Source organism: Musca vetustissima, unplaced genomic scaffold (assembly GCF_032173495.1).
Source record: "Musca vetustissima isolate MV318-11 ecotype Yass unplaced genomic scaffold, APGP_CSIRO_Mvet_v1 utg106808, whole genome shotgun sequence".
Lineage (NCBI taxonomy): Eukaryota > Metazoa > Arthropoda > Insecta > Diptera > Muscidae > Musca > Musca vetustissima.
Genome location: NW_026880683.1, coordinates 1 through 6,252, shown reverse-complemented (window position 1 = coordinate 6,252; position 6,252 = coordinate 1). Strand labels below are relative to the sequence as shown.

At 42.3% G+C, this 6,252-nt stretch overlaps 1 long non-coding RNA gene across 1 annotated transcript; it reads right to left on the bottom strand.

The window, feature by feature from the left end:
• Positions 1 to 4,533: 4,533 nt before the first annotated feature.
• Positions 4,534 to 5,739, bottom strand: LOC133326462 (uncharacterized). Its single transcript, XR_009754189.1, has 3 exons — positions 5,070 to 5,739; positions 4,751 to 5,000; positions 4,534 to 4,683 (listed from the first exon to the last, which is right to left on the bottom strand). It is a non-coding gene; the product is annotated as an uncharacterized LOC133326462 (long non-coding RNA).
• Between the last annotated feature and the right edge of the window lie 513 nt (positions 5,740 to 6,252).

Genomic DNA, 6,252 nt, shown 5'->3' with positions numbered 1-6,252 from the left:
TTCTTCGTTTGGATGATTATGGTCAATATACTTTTTTGCCAAAAAACACTTTCCATTTTCAACATTTACCCTAGCTTTGCAAGTTTTAATCCTGCATTCAAATTTTTGGACACATTTGTATTCAGATTTTTTTATATAAATCATTTTTTGTTCTGGAATATACAATAATTTTGATGTTTTTCTTTTACCGGCAATGATTTCGTATTCCATGACGCTTATAACTCTACGTTCTTCGATCAACTAGTTGGTAAACAATAGTTGCAGTCAGTAGCTCAGCAAGAAATATAACGGCATTTTTTCAAGTTTCTCATTATTTTGCAATTTTAGAAAAATGAAATAAGTCCCCAAATTCTCATTAGGGACTTATTTCATTTTACAATTTTGGGGAGTTATTTCATAATGAAATAACTCCCAAATATTTAAAATGAAATGAGTCCCCAAAAAATGAAATAAGTCCCCAAGTATAGTTGTTTTTGTTTTGTGTATAAAAAATTGGGGACTTATTTCATTTTCTGTTTGGGGACTTATTTCATTGGGGACTTATTTCATACCGCCGTCCGTTACCACATGCCGGGCAGACATTGTCGACCTCTCCATCAATTCGTGCCCAATACGAATTGAGGCGGCTACACCATCCAGATCTCAGTTGTGCCAAGACCACTCTAGTTTGTCTAGGTAGCTGCTGCTCTTCTGCAGCTATCAAAGGCGGATGGTCCCCGAGGATGGTATTCACACGATATTCTTGAACTGCGTCCGTGTGAGTACTGTTCAATCCTGCTTGATAGGCCTGTTGATCTAGATGCTCCCTTTTGTATCTCTGGACCTCTCTCTCCAGATCATGGAGATCCTTCCTGACATGCCTGGGTGGTGGGTGCCTATCCATTAGGTAGCGGTTCGGATGGCTGCTCCTATAACACCCAAGCAAGTATTGCATCGACAACATCTTGTTGTGTTGACGCACAGAAAGGATCTTCGTCCCCTCATGCAAGTGGTCTATTGGAGTCATGAGGAGACACCCTGTTGCAGTCCACAGGGCGGCATTCTGGCAGGATTGAAGATTTTTCCACTGCGTTGCACTTACGTTAGCGGACCACACTGGCGCCGCATAGTTTACCACAGACCGGCCTATTGCTTTATAAGTCGTTAACTAGGTTTCCTTGTCAGTTCCCCAAGTGCTGCCGGCTAGCGACTTGAGAACCTTGTTTCTGCTCCTGACTTTATCGCAAATAGCTGTGACATACGCGGACGACTTGTATAGGCTATCGAATGTGACCCCTAGAACCTTGGGGTAATTAGTGGTCGGAATTGTGGACCCCTCGACCTGCACATCCAAAGATGGCCTCATCTCCGCTGTCCATGTGGAAATTGTGTGGCCGTTGACTTAGTGGCGGATATTTTCATATTCCTCGACCGGAAAAAATCAGCGATATCCTCGAGATAGTGGTTCAGCCTCTCGCAAATGTCATTAATTTCGGTCCTGACGCCATAATCGTGCAATCATCCGCATATGTTACGATCTTTATGCCGTCCGGTGGGCGTGGAAATCCAGAGAGGTAGAGGTTAAACAGTTCCGGACCCCCTCCTTGGGGAACTCCCTGTTTAACTCTACGGGCCTTCGATTTCCTGTCTCTGAATTCCACGTACGACTGGCGTCCACACATATAGTTTATGATCGTTTCAAACTTGGCCGGAGGGTTGTTCTCTCGATGTCCTCGAACAGCTTGGCGTGACTGACGGTATCAAATGCCTTCGATAGGTCTAGCGCCACCATGACTGTCCTGTTACACGGCCTGTTCTGGTTGAGTCCTTCTGCTATGTGTGCGGAAATGGCGTGCAAAGCTGTTGTTGTGCTGTTTCCGGAACCCATGCTGATATTCGGCAACTGAGTAGCATTCACGAATACTGGGGAGTAGTAAAGCCCCAAGTGTCTTGGCTACTGGCGACAAAAGTGAGATCTGCCTGTATGACTCACCTTTGCTGGCATCCTTGCCAGGCTTCATTAGCTGGACCACCCTGCCCATTTTCCAGGCATCGGGAACTACTAGGGTGGATAATGACAAGTCCGGGGCTTTAGTGAGATAATCTACTCCTGGATTATCAAGCTGCTTCAACATCATCATTGAGATTCCATCTGGACCAAGCGCTTTGGATGATTTCGCGTTCCTGATGAGATTTGCAACATCCTCAAACGTAAATTGTGGTGGTTCCTCCTCCACCTGAAGAGAGCGTATACGGCGCAATACTCTTCTCTTCGTCCGGTCACTCTCGGGGTGCTCTATAAACTGCCGGTTGAAATAACACGTGCACCTCTTCGGATCTGTCACCTCAACGCCGTTAAATGAGACAGAAGTCCGATCTTCCTTCTTTCCAGGGTTCGAGAGCGACTTAACCGTTGCCCACAATTTACTCACTCCGGTACTGATGTTGCAACACTTCAGATGTTCTAGTCATTTTTTCCGCTTATGCTCGCCGACTAACCTGTTCACTTCCAACGTCAGTTCTCTGACTCTGGGGTTAGTAGGGTTAGAACGGCGAAGCTCATCATGCTCATTCGCTAGTCCCGCTGCCTCTGCTGGGAAGTTAGGTCTTAGTTCGGGTATACGACCCGCAGGTATATAGCGAGCGGCTGCAGCAGTGATGATGTCCCGGAAATTCCTTTCTGCTTCCCGAGCATCAGAAGAGATGGGCAGTTCTCTGAAGCGACGATTGGTGAAATTTCTGAACTCTTATCAATTGGCTTTCCCATGATTAAGGAAAGTACGGCGTTCAGAATTTATAAAATCGATTTGCTCGGCCAGCGCCATGTCCCTCTGGTCATTACCTAGGACGGAATGCCATAACTCATGATGTGCATTGAAATCCCCTAGCACCAGACGGTTATTGCCTTCCAAAAGATGACTAATGTCAGGCAAATAACGCGGGGCACAGCTATTTAACGGTGGAATATAAACGTTAAGCACCTCTACCTCGGCGGTAACACATTTGACCGCTACCCCCCATACATTCCATGTATGGGTCACTAGAGTCTAGCTCAAGCGAGATAGGTCTGTACTGGAAAGAATGGTGCAATAGGAATGCTAATCCTCCACCTCTTGTACGATCCTTTCTAATCACGTTGTATCCATCACAACTCTGATGACTGCAGGTGTTGTTCAGCTTCGTTTCTTGGATCGCAGCGACAATAATACTTCTTCGACTCATAAAATCCACTATTTCGTTGATTTTCCCTCGAAGTCCATCGCAGTTGAATTGAAGAAAGGATACGTTATCAGGAGTTGCGACAGCAATGTGCGGTGTTAGCGGCTGCGGCGCAGGTTGCTGCTGCGGAGATTGCGGGGGAGTCACGTAATCCGAAGATGATGACGTGGACCACGGTGATGACGACAACTTGCTGGGGACTGCATTGGCGCAGCAAGAAGCAGTCCCTTTCACTATACTCCTGTATCCGGCTAAGGCCGGAACAACTCCTGAAATGTACCCATTCTCTGCATCCGTTGCATCTCACCGAGATAGATCTGTGGTGGATGCTGTTGTGACAAACTGAGCAGAACCATGGTCTGGGGTTTGTCTTATTCCCGGCACGAACCAAAAGAATCCGGAGCAAACATTCCGGGTAATGATGCTCCTAAGTTGAAAAAATACACGTTGTATTTGCTGGGTTGACAGCCCTTGGTCGGAAGTTGACTCCTCCGAGTCAATCCGGTGCATAGAACCGGCCTTTGTTTGGTTGTTTATTTTGGTGCATCTTGCTAAATCTTACTAAATGTTATCGCAAAAGAGAGTAAAAAGGGCTTACTCTCTGAACTATAACTTACTGAATAAATGTTACTGGAAAAGTAACCAGACTCACCTATAGTCTTTTAAAATCGACATGTCCACTAATTTTTTTCTTAAGAAACATGAATTATCGCTAGTGTTGACAAAACTCATTGACCAAATGTCAAATTTTGACTGAAAAAATGTACTTAGCTCGATTAAATTTTATACAGAGATAGGTTGCAGTGTTATTAAAGATTATTCAAGGAATTTTTCAAATTTAGTTATAGGATTTTTTAGTTATTCGAAGTTCTATAAAACATATGTCGACTATTGGTACATGCCGGAATGAGGTGCGTTTACCCTATATTCCAAAATTCATTTATTTACTGATGGGCAAGAGTCTCGGAGGAAATGACCGAGTGCCTATAATCCCTGGGCCGAAGAGGCGAGAATGGCGCCCCTAGATTTGGCAACCACTGGTGCCAAATCTCGACCACAGCACACGGCTGTCAAGAGAATGAGATCCTCGGAGGAAAAACAACCTGCTGCAAAGAGACCCACGCAGTCGTCGGCTGTACAAAGCTTGTCATGTGCGTCATGTAAAATATTCAAGGTTCTTTCTTTTTATTTCTGGAGTTCTTGGCAGCAGGAAGTGGATCGGGCAATAAGAAAATAGTAAAAGTTTTTACCAACGTTAAATACAATCGGTGTAAAACAAAATTTCACAAAACAAAATTTTAAAACTATTTATTGCCTTTATTGCATTAAAAAAAAAAACCTCAATAACTGTTGAACAAAAGGAAGTAATACAGCACCAAACACTTTTGCCAGCATCGCTAACGATATTTGGACCACCGATCCCGACTCCTCTGCTCATCGTTGGATCCGCTGTTGAGCACCAGGCATTCCGCGGTGCTGAGGTACCTAAAAATAAAAGAATATAAAACTGATATGGTGTAAAACGAGCTATTGACTTTAACTCATTACTTACCTCCAAACTTATTGATAATTACTTTCGACGGACGGACAGCCCATAAACCTGGAATAAAAGGGTATAGAAAACACGTGGCCTTAAGGGTAGACATTTCCTTTTGTTTTCATTATTATTCGAATTTTTTTATTCTCATATCCTCTCCGAATAGATAGAGCTCTCTCTAGGCAGGTAGGACAGGTAATTTATCACCAGGAGTTAGTTGCTCCCATTCACAAAAGCTTAATGTTGTCCCTTTGTTTTTACTCCACTTAAAATAGAAGAAAACTTTTTATTCAGGGTTTGAACTATAAAACAAAAATACAACACCCATACTTACGAGATTAACTGACGATAATAAGCTCAATTGCCAGCAAACACCGCTATCATAGGACCTCTGTTCAGCATCCCTGGGAAAAAAAAGAAGAGCAGCCATCTTACATTAAATTTATTAAATAAATCCCCAAAAGTGGTACTTACCTAAGTTTCGTTATTATGTACAACGCTCAAAATTATAATACTTACGATTTTCGAATATTTTACACTAGTAAAAACTCTTTGCACTAGTAAAAACCTTTTTAACCATGTGAATCTCAAAGTTAAAATGATCCACGATTTATGGTATTTAAAATTAAGAAACTTGAATTAAAAATAAAATTATAACGATGGATATGAATTAAAATGTCTTCTCCATAAGGAAATTTAATTGAAGGTTAGGAGGGTGACGTGCCAAAGAAGAGGTAGGTATGGGGACAATATGAACATGTTTTGATTGCCAAGGTGGAACAAGTGTTCCAGTGGGAGGGAAGAGCTCGGTTTAACACCTGCCGAGTACTTTCATGATTTTTTTTCCATATAACTGGTTGCTTTTTCTTATTTATGCTGTGGTAAAAGTCATTAATAGTTTACTATTTCTCTCGGGCTCGGAATACCTTTTTTTTAAATTTTGATCAGTCTGGCATGATAATTTTTTTTGTTCCACGTATTGCCAACCTAGTCAATGTCGTCAAGAACCACCCCCATAATGGCGCCCATAGCGTGGGGCCCAAATGAAAGCAAAATATAATTGTAGCCATATATTATTAAAACAGAGTGGGATTCCGTTTAGACATTCATAGAGTCCTCACGGCTGCCACTAGGATTAAATAGTATACATTTTGAACGATATTTCTTCATTTTCAATATCACGGTCCAATGCTAAAATCTCAGTCCCGACCTAAAGTTTTCTAAATCGGGGTCGTGATGATATTAATATTGAATCACCAAACCTTTATGCTACATATAATCGTAGGTCTTATCGCCATGTTAGTAACACAACGCATTTAATTGCCACGATTGTGTGGAGTTTTTGGGTCACATCCAATTAGTTTTTCATTGCAATAGTAATTTTTAACAATCATTTTGTATTCGAAAGGAATTTTGTTGTCCGGAGTCAATTCTTGAGACAGAAACACTCATAGTATAGTCAACGAGATTTCTCTCGATGTCACTAGGTGGTTCAAGCCGCCATTTCCATATCCACA